The sequence below is a fragment of the Chrysemys picta genome, chromosome 13 (genome assembly GCF_011386835.1).
Source record: "Chrysemys picta bellii isolate R12L10 chromosome 13, ASM1138683v2, whole genome shotgun sequence".
NCBI classification, from domain to species: Eukaryota; Metazoa; Chordata; order Testudines; family Emydidae; genus Chrysemys; species Chrysemys picta.
The window spans coordinates 18,954,745-18,973,271 of NC_088803.1; the positions used below are offsets into that span (position 1 = coordinate 18,954,745).

General features: G+C 50.5%; 2 long non-coding RNA genes across 2 annotated transcripts; both read left to right on the forward strand.

The window, feature by feature from the left end:
- Positions 1 to 1,525: 1,525 nt before the first annotated feature.
- On the forward strand, positions 1,526 to 5,042 carry LOC135975284 (uncharacterized). Its single transcript, XR_010592215.1, has 3 exons — positions 1,526 to 1,741; positions 2,492 to 2,601; positions 4,895 to 5,042. It is a non-coding gene; the product is annotated as an uncharacterized LOC135975284 (long non-coding RNA).
- A 6,905-nt stretch (positions 5,043 to 11,947) lies between these two features.
- Positions 11,948 to 13,081, forward strand: LOC135975283 (uncharacterized). Its single transcript, XR_010592214.1, has 3 exons — positions 11,948 to 12,117; positions 12,677 to 12,814; positions 12,985 to 13,081. It is a non-coding gene; the product is annotated as an uncharacterized LOC135975283 (long non-coding RNA).
- Positions 13,082 to 18,527: the final 5,446 nt, after the last annotated feature.

The following is an 18,527-nucleotide window of genomic DNA, read 5'->3' on the forward strand; positions in this document are numbered from 1 at the left end:
TAGGGCATATGTGACAAGGTTCATGTAGCACGGGGGAGTCTTCTATTTCCATCTGTGAGGTCTGACAATCTCCTCCATTGTTACCCTCAGTTTCTTTCCTGTCTCCTGGTGGCCCTTACATCACAGTGTCCTTTCCAAATGAGGACGTTATTCCCTTTACTGCCCATCATTGCCACTCCTGATGCAATTGGAGGGGTCGCTGCTAGGACTCTAGTCCCCCGTGAGGGCTGGCACCTGGCCTCTACAGAACTCCCAGCTCCAGCTGTCCCACAGTGAGAACCAATGGGTGCAATGGGAACCAAGAGTGCCGCTAACTACAGAGCATGAGGGCTGGCCCAAAGTCTGCAATATGAAAGAATAGAAGTTTTCCTCCAGCTGCTCTTATTTTGCTGAATGAAATGCTGGATTGTGTGGCTTGTCCAGAGAAGACTTGGCCCTTCCCTTCCTTACATAGGACCCAAACCTGCATCCATTAAAGGCTCGATTCAATGCTCATTGAAATCAAATGGGGACCTTTCCGTTGACTTCAGAGGGCATTGGATCGGTCCTTAGATCAATGTCAAAACTTTCGTTGACTTCAGCGGGTGTGTGACTGGGCCCTCAGAGAGAAATGCACTTTGCTTTCGTTCGAAGAGAAGAATTCCATGTGTATTTTGAGTCTGCACAAAGCAGACGCAGCCTGTATCTGTAAGAGTGAGATGATTCAGCCAGAATAAAGATTATCCTTTGGGGATCACTTGTATACACCCTTTCCCCCTGTTATTTTTAACCTCTCTTGTTTTTCCTGCAGCTCATGGACTCCTGGATGCAGTCCAGGAAAAATTGCTTGCGGGGGAGGGCTATATGGAGCAGCATACTGCTCCTAAACTTCGTGGCCACAGAAGTCAAACTGGATGTGAGTAACTCTTGACTTCTAGTGACCTGATTGCAAACTAGACCTACAGGGCACTCTCCCACGCCAGAGAAACTTCCTGCTTAGAAGTATGTTGATAGGCCCCACAGTGCAATGCTCCCTAATAGGCGGAGGAAAAACCGATCTCCCTGCTTGTCCATCATCCTGACTGAGATGGGTTTGCGTCTGATACACTTGGAAAATAAATCCAGTGCCCTGGAGGAATAGGCCACCTCTTTCCAATGCAGGAAAGGCAGCTAACAAGGGGCACAGGAAGAACGGGTTTGTCTATGGTTGGATCTAATGAATTTCAGAGAAAAGAGATTTCAAAATCCTAGAGACTGAAGACATTTCATCCCCAGCTGGTTCCCTGTTTGCCTCCATTCCTCATCCTAGTACCATGGGATACTTTCCTCTTGTGGAGCTGCAGGAAGAGGCCTCTCCATTCCAGCCCACCTCAGCCGTTACAAATCATTACGATCCTGATCTTGCTCCCACTGACGTCTGTGGCAAAACTCCAGTGGATGTCTGTGGTGCGGGATCGAGCCCTATATTCTTCTTCTGGCTCCCAAGCCTCTTCTGAAGAGGGAGAGCTGAGGATCACGCCCCATTATAGAAAGGGACTGTGTGGATATAGACTCCTTGCCTAGGAGACACAGCCCGCTTTACCTGCAGTGGTAATGGATTCCTCCTCTTCTCTTTTGTACAATTAGGAAGCGTCTCCATTCACCAGGCTCGGACACCTGGTTGCAGTGCTGGGGATCCGCTGTGGGGATCCCGTCAAGGCGATCCGCTCAAAGGCAGCAGAGGCTGTTGGTTACCTCGTCTCTATTGCGTGGCGCCAAAAGAGTAAGAGAAGCACTGAGGAGCATCTGAATCCCCCTCCTGGGAGCTAAATGCTAGAGACTTTCCTCAGGCAAAGCTCCAGTTCAGAATAGTGCCTGAGGAAGAAGTAGAGCATCTGGCTCGGTATTTGTTCCTTTGAACAGAGTGCTGGTTTTTTTGTGGCTCTAGAAACAAGCGTCTGATAGTCATCCCGTAATTCTAGCCCTGACTTTCAAAGAAAGGAAAGGGGAGGGGGGGAATACAGAGAAAGGCAACACACGTTACCGCAAACTGAGACTGGTAGAGCTCATTCCGTCAGTGGGAATGGGAAGGGTCAGTAGGACACGATGATAGGGGATTAAACGCCATCAGACCAATTAGATCAGTTTGAGATGCCTGTACCCCGAACGCCCCAGAACTTTGATGGCTGTTGGAAATCTGGATCCAAATCTGGGGCTCGATTCATGACTGTGTTAATCCACTTCTATGCCACTGAAGTGTTTTGGCTAGATTCCAGTCACCACTTGATAGAGTCACTTTACTCTGGGGGTCAAGGCCCTGATCCAGCACAACATTTACGCACATCTGTAACTTTCATCAGGCGAGTAGTCCCACAGAAGTCCCTGGGATTATTCATCTGCTTAGAATAATGTACGTGCTTAAATCCTTTCCTGGATCAGGGCCAAACAAAGGGCTTTGTCCAGTAAAGAGGGATGAGAGCAGAAGCCAGGAAGCAGAATGGAACGTTAAGAGTGTTATTAACATGTATTTCAGTTGCACAGTTGGACAGAAACAATGTGGAATGGACTGAACAGAGGAACAAGGAATTTCTGGCTGCTTGGAGCCCCACTGTGGTTTGCAACAGCCCCTCCAAGGTCGCAGAGGTAATCACAGCCTGGCACTAATGACCATTCTACATTGGTGTCAGTACAATACGGTATCGCACAGCTCCAAACTACTTCCTGTCCCTGGATCGCCCATCTCTATTGTGTATGGCTTACCCAAGAATTACAGCTCCTGCCCTTCCTCATGGCTAGAAATGACATGCTCAGAAAGAAACAAGATGGGTGAGGTCCAATTTTTTTATTGGATCAACTTCTGTAAGTGAAAGAGACAAACTTTGGAGCCATACAGAGCTCTTCTTCAGACAGAGACAGACGAGCTCTGTGTAGCTCAAAAGCTGGTCTCTCTCACTACCAGAAGTTGGTTCAATAAAAGATAGAACCTCCCCCACCTTGTGTCTCTAATATCCTGGGACCGACACGGCTACAACAGTGAAGACAACAAATGCTCATAGAGTGATCTACTCTCTAACAAGTGGTTCTCAATCTTTCCAGACTATTGTACCTCTTTCAGGAGTCACTGATTTCAGTCCCAGGTGGCGGGGTTCGGGCTTCAGCTTGAGCCCCGGGCGGTGGTAAGGTGGCCGGGTGCCCGGTTTTCGACCAGAAAATCTGGTTGAAAAGGGGATCTGATAGTGTCCGGTCAGATCTACTGACGGACACCCAAAGTCCAGTTACTGTGGGTGAGGGAGGTGGGGAGGTGCCAGGTCATCACCCGCACCAGCCCCTACTCAACCGGGGCCGCCACCTACCCACATCATGCGGCTGCAGCTCCCAGCAGGCAAATTGCTCCTGACCTGGGCGGGGAAGAGGGGAAGAGCAGTGAGCAACAGTGGAAGGGGAGAAGAGGACCAAATGGGGGGCAGGGCCTCGGGGGGAAGAGGCAGGGCAGAAGAGGTCCAGCACTCCTGCATGAGTGTCCGGTTTTTAAATGTTACAAAGTTGGCAAACCTAGGCATTGGGCTTGGCTTGGGTTTCAGCTTCTGCATATATCTTAGATTTGCGGGGGCCCTGCTTGCCACCCCAATGGCGACCCTAAACTTGTGACCCTCCTAAACCCATCCCATGACCCCCCTGGGGGTTGCCACCCCCAGATTGAGAAACACTGATATAGTAGATAGAGCAGTATAAACAAGTCATTGTCTGTATGAAATGTTAGTTTGGACTAACTTTGCTAGTGCTTTTTATGTAGCCTGTTGTAAAACTAAGCAAATATCTAGATGAGTTGATGTACCCCCTGTACCCCCAGGGGCGGCAAGAGCCTGCACTCAAACTTCCTCCCAGAGCCTGCACCCCAAACCCCCTCCCGCACCCAGACTCCCTCCCAGAGCCTGTGCTCAAACTTCCTCCCAGAGCCTGCACCCCAAACCCCCTCCCGCACCCAGACTCCCTCCCAGAGCCTGCACCCCAAACCCTCTCCCGCACCCAGACTCCCTCCCAGAGCCTGAGGCAGGTGTAGGGGGAGGCGGGACTTGGACCCATTCTGGGCAATGCCAAAAATTATACAAACCTGCCACCCCTGTGTGTACCCCCAGGGGTATGTGTATCCCTGATTGAGAACCATTGCTCTAGCAGATGGGTTCCCAACCTGGGGGGCACAGCCACCCTGCCTTTCCTTATTGCCAAATGGGACAGGGTCTTGGCTAGTTTGGAAGGGGACTCTGGGAGGGTCCTAGTATAGGAAAGGGAGTGTCCATATGGGGAAGGTTGAACGCCTACTGCTCTAGTACTTTGGGTTGTTAGAAGCTGTCACAACGAGGTCTGTACTATATAGGCTTGATCCAAAACCTATTGAAGCCAATGGAAGTCTTTCCATTGATTTCAATGGTCTTTGGGTCAGGCTGCAAGCCAGGAAGTATGGTGATGGTGTCGTAATCAGGACTTGGGTGCTGTATTTATGCTGGGATGTGTTGTAGGAGGGTATCACATACAGTCACAGTCAAAGACCGAGTACTGTAACAGTCATTACTAATATTACTACATGGATCCCGCAACTGCTGATATTTTAATGGTGACCCTTGCACCTCGGATGCCTGAGAAGTAGGTGTCTGACACCACTAAATGCACATCCTGACGTGCACGGCAGCACTCCTAGGTTGGCTACTGTAATGGTTTAACTAGTCCTCTTGCCTCACTGTGAGTGATATGCTTTCGCAGCAGAAGCCTCATCAGCCACTGGGGCCCTGTAATAGAAAGGAATAAAACAGAGCCCCTGAGAAGCTGGAGAGGACCTGCAACCCCCAGACAGGGCTTTCTCTGGGCTCCAGTAGTTATCAGCCCCCCGTGGAATCAGGACAGGCCTTTTGTAAATTACACTTTTCCCTGTATGCTTCAGCTCTTTGGAGTCTATTTCAACCCAAGAGAGAGGACAGATTTCATTCTGACTGTTATGGATGGCCTGACGAATCACTGCAACAATAACTGCCAGCCAACTGCAGAGGGATTGCTGTCTGCCGTGGTGAACAGCGGTGGGACTAAGGTGGAGAAGGTATGGGGCGCTGCTGCTGAGATGGACGGAAACTAGAATTCCCAGTGCTGGGAACAGTCATACGTTCAGAGAGTTTAAGGCCAGAAGGAACCATCAGATCTTCTAGTCTGATTCCTGTATATTGGAAAACATAATCCCAACTATACATACAAACGGAGGGGGTCTAAATCAGCTGTTACCACTCAAGGGTGGAGTCATCATGGACAATTCTCTGAAAACATTCACTCAGTGTGCAATGGCAGTCAAAAAGGCTACCAGAATGTTAGGAAGCATTAGGAAAGGGATAGATAATAAGACAGAAAATATCATAGTGCTTCTGTATAAATCCATGGGATGCCCACACCTATAAATTCATGAATGGTGTGGAGAAAGTAAATAGGGAAGTTTTATTTATCCTTTCACACACACAGACACACAGACACACACACACACACAAACCTCGGTTAATACAAACCTAAGGAAATATTTCTTCACACAACACAACTCGTAACTCATTGCCAGGGGATGTCGTGAAGGCCAAAAGTATAACCAGGTTCAAAAAAGAATTAGAGAAGTTCCTGGAGGACAGGTCCATCAATGGCTATTAGCCAAGGTGGTCAGGGGTGCAACACCTTGCACAGGGTGTCCCTACGCCTTCTGATTGAAACTGGGACTGGGTGACAGGGGCTGGATCACTCGATAAATTGCCCTGTTCTGTTCATTTCTTCTGAAGCATCTGGCACCAGCAGAAGACAGGATACTGGGCTAGATGGACAATTGGTCTGACCAAGTATGGCCATTCTTATGTTACCCCTGTATTGTGCCTAGATAGGACTCATCTCCTTTGAGCCATTGATATGTGGTCTTTGCGACAATGCACCTTGTAAGGCTCTGAAATGAGCCCTGCCAATAATATAGGAAATTGTGACTTTTAGGCAAAACCTAGAGGCTAACTCTGATTCTCCAGGGATGCTGAGGTTCCCTCTTGCCCCAGCTGCAGGATGGGATGAGAGTCTTTTCCCGTCTCATCTGGTTCCCTCTCTCTCAGGCAGCAGACCTTGTGGCTGGGGTTTACAGCCGGTTGGATTCAGTCCAGCAGCCCAGCTCCAGGACCCTGATGAAGAAGTTAGTGGCCCTGCTGACTGGCGAGGCAGAGCATCTGGACACAGTGATCTCATGCCTTCTGGACTACTCCTTCCCTACAGACAGGTACAAAATGCCTCCACTCTTCAGGCCTCGCGTGATCCTTTGAGGCCCTATATGAGAACCTCTCCACTGAGCACATTGTTTGGTCTTACTAAGGCAAAGTATAAAGCACTGACTGTTGAGGACTGAATCTCCCCCCTCTACATGGGGCAAATTACCTGCCCTCTCCTCCTGATGGCTCTTCTCTTTTCAGCCACAAACCACAGTGAGCAAAATCCACCTGTCAGAGATTCCTCTCCCCCATTCCCTGAATGTGTCTCCCCATGTGCAAGGCAGGAGCTCTCATTCCCAGTCCCCCTCTCCCGGCCCCTGGGACTTGTTAGAGATGTGCCTGTGGGAGGGGTTCTTAAAAGCACAGTCCCCCGCACCTACGGTCAGTGCTCATGGGTCCTGGAGCAGGGGGTGGATTTACGTCTGTGTTCTTAAGTTCACTATCCCTTTGCTACTCCGGCTGGCAAGCGCAGAGCTCATTCCGCCGTTCTCCTTCATCTGAACGTACAGATAGTGAGCCTAGGTGGAACGTTTGCTGTCTGAAGCACATTTGTGTTTGGGCAGGAAAAGTTGAACAACAGTGATTACGCAAAGCGTGGTTTTATGATGGATGATCCCAAGCGGTGAGTTCCAGAAACAATCCATATCAGCAGGGCCGGCTCCAGGCACCAGCAAAACAAGCAGGTGCTTGGGGCGGCACATTTCTAGGGGCGGCATTCTGGAACCGGCCATCATAGGTGCTGACTCCGGGGCATGGGGAAAAAGTGCCCCCGCCACCTGAGCTCGCCGCCCCAGCTTGCCTCCGCTCCGCCTCCACCTGCTTCCCTGAGCGCGCCGCCGCCGCTCCGCTTCTCCCCCCTCCCTCCCAGGCTTGCTGCGCGAGAAACAGCTGTTTGGCGCAGCAAGTCTGGGTGGGAGGAGAAGCCGAGCAGCAGGGCGCTTGGGGGAGGCGGCGGTGGTGGAGCGGAGGTGAGCTGGAGCGGGGAGCGGTTCCTCTACCCCCCGTTACTTCCTGCGCTTCCCCCCCACCCTAGCTCACCTCCGCTCCGCCTGCTCCCCTGAATGCGCCGCCGCTCTGCTTCTCCCCCCTCCCTCCCAGGCTTGCCAAGCGCAAAACAGCTGTTTTGCGCAGCAAGGCTGGGAGGGAGGAGAAGCTGAGCGGGGGGCGCTCAGGGGAGGCGGAGGTGAGCTGGAGCAGGGAGTGGTTCCTCTACCCCCCGTTACTTCCTGCGCCCCCCGACCCTAGCTCACCTCCGCTCCGCCTGCTCCCCTGAACACGCCGCTGCTCCGCTTCTCCCCCATCCTTCGCCTGAGAGGGAGGGGGGAGAAGCAGAGTGGCAGCGCACCCGGGGGAGCAGGCGGAGTGGAGGTGAGCTAGGGCGGGAGGTCGCGGGGGCCTCCAGGAAGCAATGGGGGGGAAATGTGGCACACCCGGGGGAGGAGGCGGGGCTGGGGATTTGGAGAAGGAGTTTGGAAGGGGTGGAGTTGGGACGGGGCCGGGGGAGGGGGGCACGAAAAAAAAAGTGGGGGCGGCCAAAAATTTTTTTGCTTGGGGCGGCAAAAATCCTAGAGCCAGCCCTGCATATCAGAGGACTCCACTGAAACCCTCCCTCACACAGTTGTTGGCTGAGCGCTGCGGAGAGCTGAGCCACGCTGCTGCATGTCCGCTCCCTTTTTTTTTTTTAAAGGGAATTTAATGCTGGTGAAAGGTGCCCCATTGACACCCTTGGACAATGAAGACCTCAGCTGCAGCCCAGGAAGTGACGATGAAGCTTCCTCCACACTGCCCCTAACAACACTCTGAGCTCATAGGTGGAGGGGCTGCCGACTAGGCAAGAGAGGCTCATTCAGCCTCCATGTCCCGTTCAATCCCTGAACCTACCAACAAGGGCCAAGTATGGTGGTTGACTCTGTAATGTGGACAGCGTGCACTGGGCACTGGTCCGAGACCCTTAGTTCATTTCATATAGGACATCTGCTGCCAGAGAAGCTGTATTAGCCATTAGCCATCAGCCTCTCGGTATTAGCCATCAGCCAGTAACAGGTCGTGACCAACTGAGGCCAGATTCACACTGGCAGCCTTGAGCTGAAATGCTCCATATCCTGTGCCAGTGATTCTCAATCTGAGGTCCATGGAGTCCTTGTTCATGCTCCACATTGAATTGCACAAGCTCTGGGGACTGGACTGCTGGGCAGGGCGTTGGCTCCACAGGAGGATTTCTCTTAAAAAGAGGTTACATTGGTGAAGAGGTTTAATAGCTTTTCTCCTAAGCCATCCAGTCCCTCATGTTGCCGTATTTCTGAATTTCTAGCAATTCGGCCGAGCTGTGGCAGTTCCTGTCTGCTGACCCGGCCCTCGGAGGACAGGTGATGGAGAACCTGGTTGTGAAGCTGCAGAGTCACCACAGCTCTGAGCACCAAGCCTCTCACACGTCTGCTGCCGTAAGTCACTGTTCGAACATCCATAGCCCCATACAGTTAAATCTATCCTATGTCTCGGTCACAGGGCACACTCACCGCCAACGCGCCTCCTCATGCCAGGACATGATGCTGCAGGGCTTATTCCACACTGGTGTCCCCTTGTCCAGCCTCCTGGTTCTGCAACACTCTGCAGGTTCCATGGTCTGGCCCTCTGGCCACGTCACCTCTTCCAGGGTTAACAGAAAAGTCCAATATGGGAAAACCCAACATGTAGTGGCCTCTGTGCCAGGCCCTCAGCCCCCATCTGAGCCTCATCATTCTTGGTCTCTTAGTCCTGAGGTCGGTACTTTGCCTCTTGCTGGGGAATCCAGACCTGAACTCTGCTCTGGGTTCCAGCCCACGGACCCCATGATAGGCTGCTAAGGACTGTTCCTTCAATCCCTCACCACTTCCCTGAGCTGTTCCTCCCTTTTCCCTGCTTGTTAGCAACTTCCATGGGTCTGCAGCTTCTGCTTTTCCCGCCCTGGATTTGTGGCTCCTTGTGGCTTCTTCCCACCCAACTTCTGAGGAGCTTCCTCAAAGCTGTTCCCAGCCTCCCTGGCAGCAGCTGGGCTGTGTTTCGAACTGTCCTTCTGGTTTCCCTCCATAAGACAGGATTCCCCACCCCCTAGCCTTCCTCCTGGAGGTGGCATTTACTTCAGGCAGTCCCTCCACCTCTCCTGCAGGCAGGACTCCCCCAGTCTCCTCCTTTATGCTGGGTTGTAAGTTATCCAACTGTGGGGCCTTAGCCAGATTCTCCTGGTGGCCCTTTTTCCCCAGTCAGTCCTCAGGCTCAGAGGGTTCAGGCATAGGTGCTGGAACTGGGGGAACGCGGGTGCTGTAGCACCCCCTGGCTTGAAGCAGTTTCCATCACATACAGGGTTTACAGTTTGGTTCAATGGCTCTCAGCACCCCCACTACACAACGTGTTCCAGCACCCCTGGGTTCAGCCTTCTCCTGCTGGTGTTTTCTCTGCTAGGAGGGAGGAGGCAGCATGTGTGCTGATCCCCTTCCTAAAGCTCATCCCAATTCACTGGGAGAGAGGGGAGTCCTGGCCCTCCCATTTTGCAAGGCTCCTGGTCCCAGGTCCTTACAGAAACATAACAGGAGTTCCTCCTGAACATGACTTATTCCTTGGACCACTTCTTCACTACCAGAATTTCCCAGCTCCTTACGTATATCAGACATCTGAAAATCTGACAGGGCCACGCCACGTGACAAGGGTGGGCTGACTCCTAGCACCGCTACCTTTACAGGGACAGACTATCCCCTCTGTTTTGGGGCTACTCCATAATGTCCTGACAAACCCTTGGGGGAGGGTTCCATTCATCGCATCCATGTTGGAGCTCTGAGAAACCCCTGTGACGCTGTCTGCCCTGGTGCCAGCTCAGGATAGGGTTGCAGGCTAATTCACTCAGATGCTAATAGAAATCAAAGGAGTGTCAAAAGCTATTGTAGTGTAATCAGGCAGTTCACCTGTGTGTTTGTTTAGTTCAAAGGAAAAGTTAAAGGAAACATTTATCTTTATAACCTGTTGATTGCTATTGTATTGTGTATATCCCTGTAATTAGTTACCCCTAGATCAAAAGTGTACGTTGGTGTTAAAAGATGAGAATGAACTTGATGTGTAAAGTTTATGAAAACTAATGAAGGATTCTTGTTTGCTATTACATTACATTGGCATCGTGTATATCCCTGTAATGAAATTACCCATCAAACACAATTGGAGACTTGGAAATGTAAATGAAGAAGACTGCTAACTTCAAAGCAAGGCTACTGTGTTTGACAATGGGAATTCACAGACTAAGTCTGAATTTCCTACTCATCAAAACCCACTTGGGTAAAGACACCGTTCAGATTGGTTTCTGGAAAAGCTATAAAATAGATGTCAAGGAATGATCCTGTATCTCTGACTGTTTGGACTCTTACAGGGAAGATGCCAAATGCAAAATGGAGATCCCCAGAAACATCTGGCTTCCTGAAAAGACATTTAGGAAACCAAGAGATTACTACATCTCCGCTATCATTTGTGATTTACAAATTTTGACTCACCTGTTAATGTATTTTACCTGCTTTAACCTCTCAATAATTCTCATTTATTTTTCCTAGCTAATAAATCTTTAGTTAGTTTACTAGAGAATTGGCTGCCAGTATTGTTTTTGGTGTGAGATCCAGAATACTAATTGACCTATGGTAAGTGACTGACCCTTTGGGGTTGGAAGTAACCTGATGTGGTGTGATTTTTGGTTTTAACAACTTTTAATCACAAAGTTCAGTTTGTCTGGGTGGCAAGATAGGCTAGAATGTCTAAGGGGACTGTCTGTGGTAAGACTGTCCTTGGTAAAACTGGTACTGTAATCCAGGAATGCACAATTGTTACTGGCTTTGTGAAATCCAATGATAGAATATACTACTAGTTTGGGGTGCCTGCCCTGTTTTATGACAGTCTGATCTAAGATTGGCACTCACAGTTGTGAACCACTCCAGAGAGCGTGACAATTGGCGTAGTCAGCACAGGAGTCACATGCCACAGGTCAATTGGGCTTAAAGATCATAACCCAACACTATTTAAAGTTTAAATTGGATATGGAGAGTTTTAAGGGTTAAAGATGAGTTACAATGGGTGAATCACAATCCTATGAGAGTCTTGACTCAAAAGAACTTGAAGAAGTATGTAAAGAAAGGGGGCTATCTGTTAAGAAGAAAGCCGCAGAACACAAACGGAGAGATTTGCTCATGGACTTTGACCAAAAAGCAGGGTCTCAGCCCCCCTATACCCCAGATGCAGAAGAAAAGGCCCCTCTGAGGCACTTGGAAGCCAAGAAACAATGCAAGCATGAAAGAATGACGGTGGAAGTCCAAATGAGGGAGAAGAAAGATGCTGAGGAAGCTGATGAAAGAGCCACTCTTTTCTTCATTAATTTATTCTCTCCCATTCTTAGTCCCATGAGGCATTACTCCCACCCCAAGCATGCTGTCTCTGCAGCCCCTGCAGGTCAGGAAGCTCTGCGAGATCCGAAATCAAAGCTAGGTCCCCTGTGTGGCAATGCAGCCTAGTGTCACCAGACTCCACAAGGCAAAGCCTTCAACCTGCCAGTGCCCGGCTTCCCCCGCCCTGCTGCTCAGGGCAGTTTAACTCGGTTTGTTTCTCCATGAATCAGGGGAGTTTCATAGCACATAAGCAGGAAGTCCTGAGAACTGACGCAGGAGGGAGTAGGATTTCCAAGTAAGCTGGTGTCTGTCTTATTCCCTCTTCAGGCCACATGCGCCCTCTATGAGATAATCTCGGTGAGCAAGTCCAAAGATGCCACAACCCGCCTCTATCCTCAGCTGCTAATGGCTCTTCTTGTCGAAATCCATTTCAGCCTGGGACAGAGCATACCAGGGGATAAAGTCTCTGGAAGGGAAAGCAGCCGGCAGAGCCTCCACACCAGGTACTGCGCCTACTGGAAAGTCAACAGTCTAATTACATGGACAGTTATAGAGAAGTCATAGTTCTCTTCTCCAGCTCTCATGTGGCCCGTGCAGGTTTTCCATAACTCTCTAATTCTCAGGGAGTTAGCAGGCAGGGCTTAGGTTGCAAGGGTGTCTCTCAGTGATAAATGACATACCGACCAATGTACTGCAGAGGAAGTAGAAAGACTATCCCAGCAGCTATGGGGAGAAATTAGTGGGAGCCAATTTGCCAGTGTGTCAAAGGAATGTGGGTCCGACACTAAAGGGCTGAAGTTCTCTGTTCTGTGACATTGACATGCCCTAGTGCTGATGTGCAATTGTCTGTAGGATTTGCTCAGAACTCTTTCTCTTTCTTCATATTATTAAATTGTATTACTATAGTGCCTAGGAACCCCAGTCACGAACCTGTGCCTTCCTAAGCTCTATTTAAACCATTGGTGTGTCTTTCCACACACAAGTGGATCCGTCACTCCCTGACAGACCTACCATGAGGGGGCTCCTGGCACTCAGTCACGCTGGTGTGTTGTTTGAATCTAGCTCTGCAGTGGAGGCTATAAAGATGCTGCTTCTCTGTGTTGGCTGCCGTTCCGAGCTGACTGTTATGGAGAAGGAGCAAGGCTGGATCCTCCTACAAAGCCCCCAAGATCACCTCCGTGGGGTGAGCCTGCTGGCCAGGTAATACACAAGCGTTTTCCATGCAGTCAGTCCTGCTAGTGGGGGCAATTCCAGAATGAAACAGTCCTCACTTCTGGGCTGCCATGTGGCCCCAAGCTGACCCATCACCCCCTTGTTGCAGAATGTGCTTCTTCCCTTACTAACAAAGGTATTTCTGCTTTGTGTCACAGAGCCGTGGTGCACTATGCTTGCCCTGAGACCACAAGGATGCTGCTGGACCTAGTGATCCCGCTCCTCGACAGAGGTGATAAGAAACACAGGCTGACCATGATGGCCTTCTTTGTAGAAGTAAGTTTCATTAGCTGATGAAAGAAGAACAGGAGGACTTGTGGCACCTTAGAGACTAACAAGTTTATTAGAGCATAAGCTTTCGTGGACTATAGCCCACTTCTTCGGATGCATCCGAAGAAGTGGGCTATAGTCCACGAAAGCTTATGCTCTAATAAACTTGTTAGTCTCTAAGGTGCCACAAGTCCTCCTGTTCTTCTTTTTGCGGATACAGACTAACACGGCTGCTACTCTGAAACCTTTCATTAGCTGATGAGAGCAATTGGGTCTTGTGTCCTAGGCTAGGTCTACACTACCCGCCTGAATCGGCGGGTAGAAATCAACCTCTCGGGGATCGATCCCCAAATCGGTGCTCTTACTCCACCAGCGGAGGTGGGAGTAAGCGCCGCCGACAGAAAGCCGCAGAAGTCGATTTTGCCGCCGTCCTCACAGCGGGGTAAGTCGGCTGCGATACGTTGAATTCAGCTACGCTATTCACGTAGCTGAATTTGCGTATCTTAAATCGACTCCCCCCTGTAGTGTAGATGTACCCCCAGATTAGTGAGCAACTGCTTAAATCAAGCCTTTGAGACTCATTCTTGCGCTACATAAACGATGAGCTTTATTGGTCATGTCCACATTGCCAGGTGTCCATGCAGCACTGACTAGGCTCCCCCAGTCCTGTCCCAGCACGCTCAGTGTAAAATCTGAGATGGATCCTTAAGGGATCATTGGTTGCTCCAAAGTTGTAATCAGGAGCCTGATGGGAATATCCAAGAAACTAAGGTTCTGTAGAACAGCATCAGCCTGGACTCTCCCGAAGGGCAGCTGGGTCTCCTGTCAGCATCAGCCTTTCTGCAGGTCCATGAAAGGTTCCTCCCTGCGAAGTCACTAAGGAAAAGCAAAGAGGGGCATTTTGAGTGGGTATGGAGGAGAGAGGATCATGGTAAAAGCTCCCCCAGATGCAGGATCATTAGCTCTGAATGTGGTAAGCAATCTTTAACCTTCTCTATTGGATGGGTTAGTTAGAGGCACATCACCAGGAATGAGGTGGCTCTATAGTCCATCGCTAGGTTGTCCTCCCCATTTCCACGGTTTCTGTCTGGCTAGTTCCTATTGACAGTTTTCAGGGATTGTCTCCTCATCTAACTCATTAAGGGATGGGGTTTAATTCTCTCCTCACCAGGAGTCCAATCCTGGGCCCATTGCGATCAATGGCAAAACTTCCACTGACTTCAGTGGGGTCAGGATTTCAACTCAGGGGTTTGATTTCTCAGTCCCAGCTTTCGCGTGATCTCAGAGCGGCTTGTTCTGCTTCACAGGGTCACCACGAGGGGTTCGGCTGCTCTTGGAAAACCCCCAGATGCACAAGAGTCCGCCATACAAATGGTCACTGAACATTTTGTTGCCCTACATGTTCTCCTGGAGGGTAGAGCAGCTCTGCTAACGCCTATGGCTGAGTCTAGTGCTAACGGCCAGTCGAAGCCCCAGGAAGTCAGTGGGAGGACTGGGTGTCACACACAAAGTGGGGCTGATGTATAGCAATGGACGGTACAACATGGAGGTTATGATGCCTCTCCACAGAACCGACACACAAAGTTTTCTGGTAAGCACCCTGTTGCTGATTCGCTCTGTGTTGTTTTCAGAGGTTCTGGGGGGGCTGTCAGGGGGCGGGAAGTGGGAGGGAGTGGCTTGGGGGCGGTGTAGCCCCCCCCCCAATGGAGTGTCCTCTCTTTGAAAGTTCAGATATGGTAACCCTAATTCTCCCCCATGCAAATTACCCCAGCAGCATTCCTGTTCATTCTTGGAGAGACCAATCCTGGTGCTGTCACCAAGGAAGACCTTGATTGGTCTAAAGACCTTAGCGAGCACACAAGGCCCTGTCTCATAGCCCCCTCCAGTGGCAAGACCCAACATTGCAGCACTGCCTCAGCTTTCCCCTCCTCGGCTTGACTTCACAAATACCTCGTTCAATAACACCCTTATTCAGGCTCATTTATTAAGACAAACAAGCCTTTGAAGGCCAAAGATAAAACCCTCAGAATCAAATCTGACAATGTCCAACAGACTAAAAATCAGAAACAGGATCTTCTGCCATTACCACATAACCTCTTCTGAGCTCACTCAACAAAGGTTCCACCCTGTCCTTAGTAAACATAAGAAAACTTAACTTTGGCCCCCTTCCTGGGCACCCCTTCTGCAAGCTCTTTGCCCCCAGGCTCTGCGGAGTTCTTTGTTCTCTTGGGAGAGGACTGCTTCCCAAGACTTCCTCCCTGGAGGCCCTTTTCCCCCATCAGATTCCCCCTGCCTTCCCTCCCAGGGTACTCTAGGAGCCACTCCCCCCTGCTCCTGCTTCCCCTTCCTTCCTGACAGCCCAAAATAGTTCTCTCCTCCTCCGCTGCATCTGATTAATGCATGGGGCTGGCTGGCCCCAAAGTCTCTGGCCCTGAGAGAGGCAGAGCACTCTCTTAAAGAGTGTTTGTGACCCTGCCCCCAAATGATATTTCAGTGCCTTGCACTATCAGGTCCAAGTTTCTCAAACTTTGCAGAGGGTTCAGCTCTCACCTAGGACTCCCCATGGGCCAGGTTTGATTTTTTCCCCAAGTTTCACCATTTGGGGGATTGTCTGCATGGGAAAAGAAGGTGGCTAGAAGTTTTCGTTTGTTTGTTTGTAAGTGGAAAAACTGTCCTACAGCTCAGAGACGCAATCTCCCCAGGAAAAAATCACAATTGACTGGGGAGAGACAGCATGGAACATTTCCATCCAAAAAGGGAATGTTTTTAGGAGCGTATCAAAAGGAGCAACTAGAATGGAAACTGTGTACCAGCCTTAACTATGGAGATTGCTGCCAGCATCTGCTATAATAATAATGAATAGCACGTAGAAAAGAGAGAAAAGCCCCGAAGCAAACCACAGATTTGCCCACCCTACACCAGAACGACCCAGGACAGGGTTAGGATTCACTGATTGCCTCATCAGGCATCCCCGTCGATTCTAAAGCACCACGCCTCCGACTGTGGAGACGGAGCTTCTCTCTGACTTGGTGCCATGGGGTAGAATAAACACAGCCCTGGCACTGTGGCTTGTACTCACTGGAGGGCTGGGAGATCTGATGAGCCCCCCCATGTGTGTGTGTGTAGGTGGAACAAGTCAAGGCCCTGCTGCCTGCCATCCTTTGGGGCTCGGATGAGAAGGATGATGGGAGTATTCTGGAGGCCATCTCAGCTGTTCAGAACCTTCTGCAGAGCCTGGATGGGAGTGAGCGCACCAGCGTGGCCAGGAAGCTAATCCCCTTACTCGATGCTGTAAGTCAGGGGCTCTTGACCTGCCCATCCCCAGCCAGGCAGTGTTGTGACTCTGGAGTTGTAGTGGTGGCATATCTGACCTGATCAGTTCCGAGCCATTGCCTGGGCCTCAGGCATTGATGACACCTTGGTCTCTCGTGTTCTCTGTGTGTGGCATGCAACCGTTTGGTCTCCTGAGGACTGATATGCTTTAATCTAACTCAAGTTAACATGCTCAATGTAGTGGTCATGGGGTGAAATGTAATGTCCTGTGCTTTGGAGTCTAGATGAATGAATGGCCCTTAAATGCAATGAAACTATGAAAGTGTTGAACCCATTAAAGAAACCCTCCAAAGAGCCCTTCACTGTGGATGGAGTCAGCACTTACAGGAGGCCTCCAGGGAAATTTAGGAACCACTGTCCTAACCTGTGTTGTCTGCCCCTCCACCCAAACCTTTCTGCAAATGGGTGTCCTCTTGGTGGGCAGACCATGGAGTTATTAGTCAGACTGGCCCCTATCTGTGGTTTGCATTGTGCCGAGCTTACCCTGTAAGGAGAGTGTGAAGCTCCCTCGGTGAGATCCCCTCATGGTTGTGTGTCCATCACAGGTGAGACCCCAGGTGCGCTCTGCTGCCATCATGCTCTTTACAAAGTTGCTTAACACAGTGACGAGGAGGCAGAAGCCCCTGCTGCAGGAGGAAGTGACCCGCAGCCTGGTCCCACTGCTCCTTCACTTACAGGACGAGGACCCTGACGTGGGCAAGGTGAGTCCCGCTGCCATGTGCTCCCTGGTGCAGCAGGCCCTGACTGCTCCAGCTCTCCTGCTAGGTCTGTCTCCAGAGCCGCCTCCCAAAAGTGAAAAATCTCAGCCCTACCTGCTTACCCAAGCAAGTTCCCTGGCCTTCAATGGACACACAAGTGGAGATGTTTTATGGCTCCCAGCAGCCACTTCCTAAGTCACTGAACTGCAGCCACCATGAAGATCAAACTCCAGGAGCCTCCACTAATAGGAACAAAGAGACACCAAGGGTCAGCAGGATACCATGTGACCCCCACATTCCTTTCCCTCATTGATCATTTCAGCTGGCTTTTCATTGCAGAGTGACCATAGATTCCAGCTCTTCTCATGATGCAAACTCTCCTTGTCCCATCTTGTGTTGCAGAGGTGTGAGAAAGCCTTGGCTGGGTGTTTTCAGCTCCTGGGATGGTCTTGTCCTAAGCAGATTAACAGCAAGAAGGCTTGGCACACCCATCCCCAGGTGGTGGACAAGATCTGCCAGCACTCTGTAAGTGAACAATCGGCTTCTCGTGAGTGCTGCTTCTAGATGTGGGACCGGAAACGTGTTCCCTCACTCACTGCTCTGATTGCATGTCTAGTACTAGCATACTGCACTCTGGCTTCCTCTTAGAAGCACCCAGCTCCCCCACTCTTCCCAGTGCCTGTCAGATCTGAACAGCCAGACCTGGCCTGGAGTTCAGTACGGAGGTGAAAGCTCAGAACATAAAGAATCAGTTGATGGCAAAAATGCCTTCTGAATCCTGCAGGAAACTGTATGTCCCCATTTTTCACCTTACCCCAGCCCATTGGCCACTTCTGCACCGTATTTCTTATGCTCTGCACCCTCTCTAATGTCCTCCCCAGATGAAGCCCATACAACCGGGCTTCAGTGTTCTCTAGTGCCAGGCTCCAGCCCTGCAGTGCCAGCAGCTCAGACACCAGCAATGTGTCTGGTGACACTTTGAAATGGTCATTTAATGACTGCCTGGCATGTAGATGGTCGCCCCCAGGATACATGGAGATGGGAGCTGCATTCTTCCCACCCCTCCAAGCCAAGCAGATGAAATCTCTCTTCTCCTCACCCTGCAGCCCCAGCAACAAGAAGCTTCTTTGGTTTCTATTCCTAGGTGCTGAAGCTCAAGAACGTATCTGACATCTTGCTCCAATGTCTGGATCACCTCCAAAGCCCCCAGGCTCCAATACAACGGGCAGCAGCCATCTTTATCGGTAACCACTACTTTTCTTAAGCAACTTCTATCTGAGAGGTTGTCCTGTGTTCTGCTTGGAGGGCACTAGCAGCAAGAATTAACCCCCTGGGATCCTAGTGTCTAGATTTCCTGCCCTTGAGGCAGTTGGGCTGGGGATTATATCAAAAGGCCTGGA